Raw genomic sequence first — 12,975 nt, 5'->3', positions numbered from 1 at the left:
TGTTTACAAACTACGAAAGGACAGACTCCATCGAGACCAAAGGGGGCTGAGTGTCCGGAGGACTTCGACCGGGGACGAAGTTGACTTTAGGCTTTGCTACAGATTCAGAGACGTCCAGTTATTGGATCTGCATAAATTAACTCCCCCCCCCCCCAAGACCAATAAACAGAAATTTAAGATGGACATTGTTATGCAAAACTAAATTGATGAAAGGAATATTATGCGCTGTAGTTTCTACCATCACGACAACGTTAGAAAACAAGCAAGTCTGGACGAAAGATGAAAGGCCTTGGAGCAAATAGGGGGAGAGAGGAAGGAAGAATGTAGAAAGGGGAGAAAAAAGGAGGAGGGAATGAAGAATTTAGAAAGGGGAAAAAAGGAAAAGGGGAAGAAGAGGGGGAAAGGCAGGAGCGAAGAAGGTTTGGGGATGGAAATTACGAGTAGGTTCTTTTCCAAAGGTTTTCATTTGCTCTGTTTAAAAAGGAAGGAATTTCATTAACACGTTTAGAATCTAGGTAAACTCATTACGTACGAATCTGCCCTGAGAGAGAGAGAGAGAGAGAGAGAGAGAGAGAGAGAGAGAGAGAGAGAGAGAGATTATTCCATTCCGCTCTCAAATGGCAATATGTCTGGTGGCTATATACAGTAATATTATTACATCCTTGTATTTTGAATTCTTCACTTTTACATCCTGGTATGTTGAATACTTTATAATTACAACCTGGTATGTTTAATTCTTTATAATTACATCCTGGTAGCTTGAAATCTTTATTATCACATCCTGGTATGTTAAATTCTTTTTTTTATCACATCCTGGTATGTTGAAGTCTTTATAGTTACATCCTGGTATGTTGAATTCTTTATAATTACATCCTGGTATGTTGATTTCATTGCACCCTACTGTCTTATAACGCTATTTTCCTTTTCCAATCTTTAGTACAGTTTTATGCAATGCTTAGAAATCAAGTTTTCACGTTACGTCGCGATGATATGACGCTTATAACTACATTGAGAGAATTTCCGTTTCTCTAATTCATTAACAGTTATAGGTTAATCATGTTTGCTATCACATCCCTTGATGAAATGTTTGGGGCGACATTGTAACGCAATTACAATGGGAATTAAACAATTATACCTTAAACTTTCTATTTTGTGAATTAGACAAGAATATGTGTAATTTTCGAATTTGAGGATTTTACAAGTATATGAGTATTTTCTATTTTGAAAATTAGGCAAGTATCCGTGGTCTTTCTATTTTTGGGAATTAGACAAGTGCCCCTGTAATTTTCCGTCTAAGAAGTAGACGGGTAGCCTATCCGTATACTTTCTATTTTAGGATTTAGAGAAGCATTAGTATACTCTATATTTGGCCATTAGACAAGCATTCATATACTTTCTATTTTCTCCAAGAAAATTTCGAAAATTTCAACTTCCTTGAAATCTGACAGAAAATTATGGAAACAATCTTAGCTATGGTAAGTAGCTCTTCTAGGAGAAGGACACTCCAAAATCAAAACATTGTTCTCTAATCCTGGGTAGTGCCATTGCCTCTGTACCATGGTCTTCCACTGTCTTGGGGTAGAGTTGTCTTGCTTGAGGGTACACTCGAGCACACTATTCTATCTTATTTCTCTTCCTTTTGTTTTGCTAAAGTTTTTATAGTTTATATAAGAGGGATTTATTTTAATGTTACTGTTCTTAAATATTCTATTTTCCATTATTCCCTTCCTCACTGGGCTATTTTCCCTGTTGGAGCCTCTGGGCTTATAGCATCCTGATTTTCCAACTAGGGTTGTAGCTTAGCTAGTTATAATAATAATAATAATAATAATAATAATAATAATAATAATAATAATGATAATAATAATAATAATTGAGATCTGTTCACACCTCTTACTTTTATTACTTTATGTATGTTTTCTTTGACCTTTCAATGTTGTGGGTCCTGATACGCATACCTTAAGTAAATTTGAATAGACTCTAACGTTAAATATGTTTTCATTTTATGTTTAATTAAATCTAGGTAGACCATAGAGGTAATATTTTGGGGATTATCTAGTATTGTATTTCACTTATAATTAATTTTTGACTTATTGTATTTCACTTATAATTAATTTTTGACTTATTATATTGTACTTATAATTAATTTTTGACTTAATATATTTTACCTATAATCAATTTTTTACTTATTGTATTTCACTTATAATTAATTTTTTACTTATTGTATTTCACTTATAATTAATTTTCTACAGTTTTGGGAGCCATATCTTTCCTTCATTTTGCCATAAAAGAAGGCGTCAAATATTAGCATATCGTATTGAGAATTACTTTTCTTTGATCTTATGATGATTTTGTTTACTTCTTTTTATTTATATTATTCACAAATTGTATTACTATATCCTACCGTATTCATTCACTTAATTCATTCAATGAAATAGCAAGGAATTTCTTTGAAGTTGTTACAGATCCAATAACACCCTCATACGCATTATTAGGGGAAGGAGAGAGAGAGAGAGAGAGAGAGAGAGAGAGAGAGAGAGAGAGAGAGAACTTGTTATAGTTTACCCAACAACAATTGTAGCCGTTTCTTGTCGACTGCAGTACAAAGGCCTCAGACATGTCTTTATTCATGTATGGGGTTTGATCAGTTTTCATCACGACACTGGCCACTCAGAGAGAGAGAGAGAGAGAGAGAGAGAGAGAGAGAGAGAGAGAGAGAGAGAGATGTATATACTACGAGGGCTATTTCTTTCTTAAGTAACAAAAGCCTGCGATAAATTTCCCAGAACATTTCTGTAATCATTCAACATTTGAATGATTTAATTCAATGCAATTTGATTTAATCTTTATACATTTTGACTTATATCGCCGATACGATAAAGAAAAACAGGAGGAACTAGAGGGGCACTTAGTAGAGCGCAGACCTCCGCCACAGCTTGACCTTGAACATTGACCTTAACACATATTAATTGGCGTGTATTTTCATACACTCAAATATGAACCAAGTTTGAAGTCTCTGTCAAAACGATGTCCAAAGTTATGGCTGATTACGTGAATTTGACATTTTGCTTGACCGTGACCTTGACTTTTCACATTGACCTTCTGACCTTGATCTTCCAGAATTTAAAAAATTCCAGCTTTTTACATAACAGTTAATCCCTGCACGTTTCATTACTCTACGATTAAAATTGTGGCAAGGAAGGTGTTCACAAACAAACACACACACACAAACAAATAATCGCCAATAGATAAGGGTTTTACTTGAATATCTCCCTATAAATTCAACCGATATATTGATAAAACTAAATTCCTGATATATTCTCTATAAAACTTGTAAGCTTCTTCACACTAGATTGTCTTGGTTTACTGCATCTTGTTTCAAAGTATCAGTGAAGTAAGGGAAACTGGGATTTATCTGCAGAAGTTGGATTCTGGTGTATGGGGCAAAGAAAAGGGGAAAACCGAGAGAAAAGGGAAGTTTGGCAGTTTAGTTTCGAGGGGAAGGTTAGTTAAAGGTTAAGGGGATAGTTGGGACTTGGTTGGTGAAGGTTCGAGATAAAGAACTACTGTTGGTTTAGATACCTCCGGAGAGAGAGAGAGAGAGAGAGAGAGAGAGAGAGAGAGAGAGAATTACTGACGGTTTAGGCAACAATAAATGCAGCCGTTTCTAGTCGACTGCAGGACAAAGGGCTCAGACATGTCTTTATTCTTGTATGGGGTTTGGTCAGTTTTCATCACAACACTGAGAGAGAGAGAGAGAGAGAGAGAGAGAGAGAGAGAGCCTCTGGTTGTTTAGACAACGACAACAACAAATGCAGCCGTTTCTAGTCGACTGCAGGACAAAGCCCTCAGACTTGTCTTTATTCATTTCTGGGGTTTAGACAGTTTTCATCACCATGCTAACCACTGCGAATTGGTGATGGTGGGAGATTTTCGTCTGATCGCGCACAGCAAACCAACCTAGTATTGGTGGCTCTGAATAGTATGGTTTTGCTGATCATGGCAGTACACAAACGCTTTTACCACGTTAAGGTGTCCCTACTCAAAAAGGGTTTAGGCACTACAGGAGAGAAATGGTGATACGAATCGGAAAGATAGATGATTTACAAGGTAAAAGATAATTAAAAGTATTAATAATGGGAAATATATCAGAGGGTGAATTTTAACCCAGTAACCGCTCCCCGAAAATAAGAAAAATTCCCCAGAAGGACAATGAAGGGGTTAAACTCATCCAGTTACTGTGATGAATAAGGAATCCCATTGTTTCGAAAGGGAAAGGTTAACTGGAAGCCATCTCCTGTTACAGCCAAGAGAATGATACGGAACGCAAAACTTTCTGAACGGAAAACAAACAACAACAATCAGAGGGGGAGTAGTAAAGAGAAAGTGAAAAGAAGGCATTGAAGCAGAGAGAGAGAGAGAGCGAGAGAGAGAGAGAGAGAGAGAGAGAGAGAGAGAGAAAAGGTCTCTCTCTCGCTCTCTCTCTCTCTTTCTCTCTCTCTCTCTTCTTACTTTAGGAGGTAATCTAAATGTTTACTTACTTTACCTATAAAAAGTACCTAAAGAGAGAGAGAGAGAGAGAGAGAGAGAGAGAGAGAGAGACTATAGTTGGAAAGGAAATACTTTTTCTCTCTTTCTCTCTCTTATTCCTTACTTGAGGAGATAATCTAAATATTTACTTTATTCTATAAAACAACAGAGAGAGAGAGAGAGAGAGAGAGAGAGAGAGAGAGAGGATAACAGAAAAGGAGATTCTCTCTCTCTCTCTCTCTCTCTCTCTCTCTCTCTCTCTCCCGGACGTAGTGTCGCAGGTAGCCGAAGCCCCGCCAACCCTCATATACGGAGATAAGATTCCTGAATATTCCCTTTGTACCTTTAGGCAATGGCAGATGCCTTCTAACCCCCCCTCCCCCCCCTCCCCCTCCCCCTACCTAGCATCACTCCCCTACAGCTCAGTACCTCCTAAATCCCCCACCCTCACCCCCTCCTTTCATCACCCCCCTCCCCATTACCATTTTCCCTTTAACACTGACAAGGAAGAATTTGCATCTCAAAGATCAGCTTGCGCCCCGTTTGTCCCCGATTGGTCCCTCCGGTACCGGAAAGGAATTTCAGAACGGCAGCCAGCAGCAGCTCTGCTCCCACTGCCAGCCAGCCAGCCATCTCTCCTTCCTCCGTGCTTTGCCCGCCGGAGGGTGTAGCGGAAGGGCAAGGGCGCTGCTGCTACGGGAAATGTTTGCAACCCTCTCTCTCTCTCTCTCTCTCTCTCTCTCTCTCTCTATATATATATATATATATATATGTATATATATATATATATATATAAATTATATATATAATCTAAATGCTTATTTCTTCCTTTAAAAAAAAAGTATCCAATTGGAGAGAGACTTATTCACCCCCCCTCTCTCTCTCTCTCTCTCTCTCTCTCTCTCTCTCTCTCTACTTAAGGACATAATCTAAATGTTTACTGACTTCCTTCTATAAGAAACGTATCCAAAGAGAGAGAGAGAGAGAGAGAGAGAGAGAGAGAGAGAGAGAGAGAGAGAGAGATTATCATAATTTATGTACGTGTGTAGGATAGCATGGAATTGATTTTAGACCCTAATTGTTACGTTTCATATCAGGTATCCTACTGATGTCGAGGGAGACGATGACACAAGAAACTTTTAGGTTTAGAGGTTGATGGCTTAAAATAAAATAAATACAAAGTTATTTTGAAATAGCGTAAAGTGAAACTCGAATCCCTACTGTTTACTATTATTCGTATATATTGTAAGATACAGTACACATTAATGGTATAAAAATACTACTATAGAATACTCATGTATCATATTCGACTGGCATTATTCTAAAATAAGAGTTAATGAGTTCAAAATGTTTAAATTCCTCATATATATATATGTATATATATATATATATATATATACTGTATATATATATATATATATATACTGTATATATATATATATATATATATATTCTAATATCCAGTTGATATTAACGGTGTAAAAACTATTATAATTCATATGTATCATATTCGACTGGCATTATACAAAAAGAAAGGCTAATGTCTTAAGAATATTCAAATCCCTCATATTTACTATTATTTATATATATTCTAAGATACAGTAGATATTAAGGGTATAAAAACTATTTTATTTTATGTGTCATATTCGACTGGCATTATTCTAAAAAAAGGCTAATAAGTTAAAAATATTTAAATCCCTTCTCTTTACTGTTATTCTTATTTATTCTAAGATTTAGTAGATATTAATGGTATAAGAAACTATTATTGAATATTCATATGTGTCATATTCGACTGGCATTATTAATAAAAAAAAAAGGCTAATGAGTTAAAAATATTCAAATCCCTTCTATTTACTATTATTAATATATATATATATATATATATATATATATATATTCTAAGCTACAGTAGATATTAATGGCATGAAGACTATTTTAGAATATATTCTTCAAAAAAAGGCTAATAAGTTGAAAATATTCAGTTGTTAATATAGTTTTTTATCTGATATGTTTATGAATTATTATCAAAAAGTATAATTTCATAGAAAATTTTGGGATTTTTTACTCAAAATATATGCAAATCTATACTGATTTGTATGTATTGCATCGGGACCTTGACTAACAAAGTTATTCAGGATTCAAGTTTCAATCTCTCTCTCTCTCTCTCTCTCTCTCTCTCTCTCTCTCTCTCTCCACTCATAAATAAACATAGAATTGCACGCAAATACCTATTCTCAAACCCACATATGTATGTATGCTGTATATAGATATATACATATATATACACACTTATATATTCATCTATGTATATATATGTATATATGTACAGTATACATATATATATATATATATATATATGTATATATATATATATCTAGATATTAATATATATTATATATACATATATATATATATATATATATATATACAGTCATGTTTGGGAAGACGGTAGATTAACTTGCTAAGAAAATTTGCGGGTATATGCTAGAATTGAAAGATCATAAAGAGACGCGATTAGAAGGATATGTCAGGCATTTGTCCAGTAGTGGACTAGTAACAGATGATATATATATATATATATATATATATATTTCAACTCCACGCCTTCTTTATTGTAGTTTTATCCAACGGTACTAACCAAACGTTTCGTCATCCTTCTACTGTATATCACAAGAGAGGTATTTTGTCAACATTGGAAATCTATATCTATCTTTATGGTTATTATTTAGTTTTATTCCAGCTGTGACCAAGTTGTGGAATGATCTACCTAATCGGGTAGATGAATCAGTAGAACTTCAAAAGTTCAAACTTTCAGCAAATGTTTTTATGTTGAACAGGCTGACATAAGTCTCTTTATAGTTTATATTTATTATGTCTGTTTTGATGTTAATGCTTTTAGTATAATTTATTGTTAATTTTTTCTCATAGCTTATTTATTTCCTTATTTCCTTTCGTCACTGGGCTTTTTTCCCTGTTAGAGCCCTTGGGCTTGTAGCATCTTGCTTTCCCAACTAGGGTTGTATCTTGGCTAGTAATAATAATAATAATAATAATAATAATAATAAGAAGAAGAAGAAGAAGAAGAAGAAGAAGAATAATAATAAGAGCACGTTTTCTTCAAAGTTCTATTTATAGAGGATTTCATGAAATCACCACGTCAAAATTTGTAGTAACAAAACTGATGAAATTTCCTTACATAAAGGGTTGGTTGCCTGATGTGTCTTCTCCCATGCCTTCTATCAAAGGCATCCGCTTCCACCAAATCACTTCTCTCCATATCATTCCTCATATCATCTTTCTATCTAATTCTCAACTTCCCTCTCAATCCTCCTCCCATCCCTAACAAGTTTCTCCCAAGCCCTCCTCACTCCTTCTCACGGTACCCTCACTACCTCACTATTATCACCTCTGTAACATTTACTATGCCTGCCATTCTCCTTATTTCACCATTTTCCATTTGTTCGAGCAGTGATATTCCCATTATTCACCTCTGCATTCTCATCTTTTCTCTGAAGCTTTGATGAAATATCGTTAGATATGAACATAGTCTACGCATTCTCTCGTAATGCGTTAATCTTCGCCTGGATTGACGAAGCAACTCCGCTACTAAATAAAGGGACGAGGCTTCGTACCCTGACCTCGGATGCTGGATGATATACAATAGGTCGTAAGGGACTTCCGTTTCTCTCTCTCTCGGGAGAATATTATCTCTTTACGACTTCTGTCTTGGTGGCACAGCTGAGAATCATAACAATTCTGTTGTTACAACCGAAGCAGAATGATGGAAGTACTCTCACTCTCTCTCTCTCTCTCTCTCTCTCTCTCTCTCTCTCTCAAAAGATGATAAGATATATAAATTATAAGCACCAGAAAAGATTAATTTTGTATAGTACATATGGTAGTAATTTCCTTTAATTGGCCTCCTTACCTGTGGTGCTTTAAACATATATGCATATATATGTGTGTATATATATATATATATATATGTGTGTGTATATATATATATATATATATATGTATATATATATATCATATATATATGTATATATATATATGATATATATCTCTATATATATATATATATATATCATATATATATATATATATATATATTTGAAATAAGAAGTTTATATGTAATTTCAAGGTATATTCGTGAATATTGCATTTAGGGTAGAAGAATAAAGACGGTTGTTACAATTCGTTAATTGCCTTTTCTTATTAATTTCTCTCTCTCTCTCTCTCTCTCTCTCTCTCTCTCTCTCTCTCTCTGTTTCGTATTTAGTTTTTGAATATCTAATCAGACGTGATAAAGGACATAATATATTAATTGTACTACTAAGAAATATTTGTTATTTATAAATTTTGTTTTACGGCCCCCCAAATAATTCAAGGTCGGATTACACAGTTTTAATTGAAATACACTGGGTTATCTCAATGAAACTCATTATGTATTGTGAAGATTTCCATCACTTTGCTTATTTGCTGTTTCACTCAAGAGTAAAGTAACAATTTTAAGAGAGAGAGAGAGAGAGAGAGAGAGAGAGAGAGAGAGAGAGAGAGATTACCCTCTCTGTGCGAAGAAGATAAGAATAATTTGTATATTCATGAAGTGCAAAATACCCTATAAGCGTCGACTGATTTTTCGCTGACGTGGCTCTTGTGTCTTTGTGTTCGGATCGTCGGAAAGGAGAACACCGTAATGAATCCGTGCTGCTGCAAATGAAATTAGATCACCATTTCGCAACAATGGGTACAGAGAGAGAGAGAGAGAGAGAGAGAGAGAGAGAGAGAGAGAGAAATGGTACAAAGTGTCTAAAATAAACGGCAGATACGTGCAACTATTAGAGAGAATCTTATATTATCGTTTCTTTTGGTTTTATTAGCATATGGGAGGTGAATTTAGTGTAGAGAGAGAGAGAGAGAGAGAGAGAGAGAGAGAGAGAGATGCGTTGCAAAGATGGTACATAGTGTATTTTAGATAAACGGCAGATACATGCAACTATTAGAGATAATCTTAAGTTATGGGTTTTTGTGTTCTATTAGCACATGGAAGGTAAGAATTTAGTGGAGAGAGAGAGAGAGAGAGAGAGAGAGAGAGAGAGAGAGAGAGATGCGTTTCAAAAATGGTACAACGTATCTTTTAGATAAACGGCTGATCCGTGCAACTATTAGATTCTTAAGTTATCGTTTTATTTTGTTCTATTCGCACATGGAAGGTAAGAATTTACTGGAGAGAGAGAGAGAGAGAGAGAGAGAGAGAGAGAGAGAGATGCGTGGCAAAAATGGTGCATAGTGTATTTTAGATAAATGACAGATACGTGCAACTATGAGAGAGAATCTTATTTTATCGTTTTATTTCGTTCTATTCGCACATGGCGGGTAAGAATTTAGTGGAGAGAGAGAGAGAGAGAGAGAGAGAGAGAGAGAGAGAGAGAGATGCGTGGCAAAAATGGTACAAAGTGTCTTTTAGATAAACGGCAGATACGTGCAACTATTAGAGAAAATCTCAAGTTATCGTTTTATTTTGTTCTATTCGCACATGGCAGGTAAGAATTTAGTGTAGAGAGAGAGAGAGAGAGAGAGAGAGAGAGAGAGATGCGTGGCAAAAATGGTACAAAGTGTCTTTTAGATAAACGGCAGATACGTGCAACTATTAGAGAAAATCTCAAGTTATCGTTTTATTTTGTTCTATTCGCACATGGCAGGTAAGAATTTAGTGTAGAGAGAGAGAGAGAGAGAGAGAGAGAGAGAGAGAGATGCGTGGCAAAAATGGTACAAAGTGTCTTTTAGATAAACGGCAGATACGTGCAACTATTAGAGAAAATCTCAAGTTATCGTTTTATTTTGTTCTATTCGCACATGGCAGGTAAGAATTTAGTAGAGAGAGAGAGAGAGAGAGAGAGAGAGAGAGAGAGAGAGAGAGAGGGATGCGTTTCAAAAATGGTACAAAGCGTCTTTTAGATCAACGGCTGATACGTGCAACTATTAGATTCTTAAGTTATCGTTTTATTTTGTTCTATTTGCACATGGCAGGTAAGAATTTGGTGTATAGAGAGAGAGAGAGAGAGAGAGAGAGAGAGATGCGGTGTAAATAATGGTACAAGATGTATTTTACATAAAAGGTTGATGCGCGGAACGTATTATTATTATTATTATTATTATTATTATTATTATTATTATTATTATTATTATTATTATTATTATTATTATTATTATTATTATCATCATCATCAACTGCTTAGCTACAACCTTGTTGGAAAATCAAGTTGCTCAAGATGATCTTAAGTTATCATTTTTTTCGGTCTATTAGCACATAAAAGACAATTATTTATGGCTATATGATGCCGTTGTATATGTACTCAAGAATCAGACGTACAGTTAGACACAGCAGTCCTTGGCACACATCGCTCTGAAGAAGTGCACCGTTTGACACCCATACAGATAAGTGAAGGAAGAGGTAGCATAGTGGAGGGTGGGTCAAAACACAGGAACTGTCCGGTAAGTAAGGGTGTGGCTGGGTGCACGTCTTTAGAGCTAGGTGTACCAGGAATTCCTGTGTCTAACTGTGCACAGAATTTGTTTGAGGTCAGCCATAGCTTGAAGAGTGATTCATTTGAGATTAATCAATTCGTTTATGTGGAATAAGTTTTTCAAGAGGCTGCAGTATTTGAGGATCAATACGATATCTGTTGCTTGCAGACCTTCCTTGAGAATATCCTTGGAGAAAGTACTGCTCTTAAGTTTTCTTATATGTAGGTATCCCCCCCCCCAAGAAAAAAAAAGAAAAAGGTATTCCACCTAAAAAAAAAAAGGTATTCCACCTAAAAAAAAGGTATTCCACCTAAAAAAAAGCCCTAGGTATTCCCTCCAAAATCGTAGGTCCCCCCCCCCCCCAAAAAAAAAACATAGATATTTCCTCCCCCTCAAAAATTAGGTATTCCCCATAAAAAACTTAGGTATTTCCCGTAAAAACCTAGGTATCCCTCCCCCCTCCAAAAACGAAGGTATTTTCCCCCTTCAGAAAAAAACCAAGGTATTCCCCCTCACAAAGTAGGCATTCCCCCAAAAAAGTATGTATTTTCCCCAAAAACGTAGGTATTCCCTCCCCTCCCCCCAAAAAAAGAAACATAGGTAATCCTCCCCTTAAAAAAAGTAAATATTTCCCCCCCCAAAAAAAAAAAAAAAAAAGTATCTCTTAGGGTAGATCTAAGAATAACCATTTAGGTGGCAACACTAGCTAGAAAAAGTATTGGATAACTTTCAAATTAATCTACGTTAAGTATTGTTCAGGATTATGAGCTTTCCTCTCGCCATATACCCCTATATAAGGGATTTCAGATCCATTTGTTTTGATTTCTGGCTAACGCAATAAGTCAAGCCACTCGCTCTGTGTTTATGTCAGTGTACTGCATGAAAATATCACTGAAGTCAGTTAATTAATCCAATAAGAGATCCGAGTGATGTTTTTAAAGTTTGTGGGGTATTGTAGTTATTGGCTGTTTCAATTAATTTTAGGGCTATTATGAGTTTTTGTAGCCATATTACTTCTTTTCATGTATGTTTTTCCTTGATTGTTAAGGAGAATGTTGTTTTTAATTGTGCAGTTTTCATTCCACCTGGGTCAGTATCTCTCTCTCTCTCTCTCTCTCTCTCTCTCTCTCTCTCTATATATATATATATATATATATATAAAAGTATATATAATAAAAATCTCAGAAATAAAAAAAATGAAAAAATTTCTATTCATATTTGACATCTTTCAAGAGTTTAAACTAATAATTCAGATAGTAAAGCATAAATAATATAATCAATAACTCTTGGAACTAAAAAGTTAAGATAATATGTAACAATTTTATCACAACGAGAGATAAAACTCCCACTGGATTTTCATTTCAACTTATTATTGCGGAGATCTTCTTGATAAGTATGATATGCAAGTGTAACTGAGTCTTCTAAAATGATGACTAAATTTTTATATAGATATGCTCACATACGCACACACGCACACACACATACATACATACATACATACATACATACATATTCAACCCTTCCCATCCAATCTCCCTTTCCTAGCTAAAACCCCCTAGTTGGGCAATTTGTGGGAGATTGTTGTTTTCTGAGTGGTTGGCATAATATATATATATGTATATATATATATATATATATATACATATATATACATATACATACACACACACACATATATATATATATATATATATAACCAGACACTTCCTTTAATCATATATAATATAGGCCAGACACTAGCTTTTTTAATATATATGACATATATATATATATATATATACTGTGTATATATATATACAGTATATATATATATATATATATATACACACATATATATATATATATATATTTATATTTATATATGTGTGTATGTGTGTATAAGTAAAATAACAACAATATCCTTAGGTTAACCAT

Source organism: Palaemon carinicauda, chromosome 6 (assembly GCF_036898095.1).
Source record: "Palaemon carinicauda isolate YSFRI2023 chromosome 6, ASM3689809v2, whole genome shotgun sequence".
Classification (NCBI taxonomy): Eukaryota; Metazoa; Arthropoda; class Malacostraca; order Decapoda; family Palaemonidae; genus Palaemon; species Palaemon carinicauda.
Note: the sequence above shows the minus strand (reverse complement) of the source record.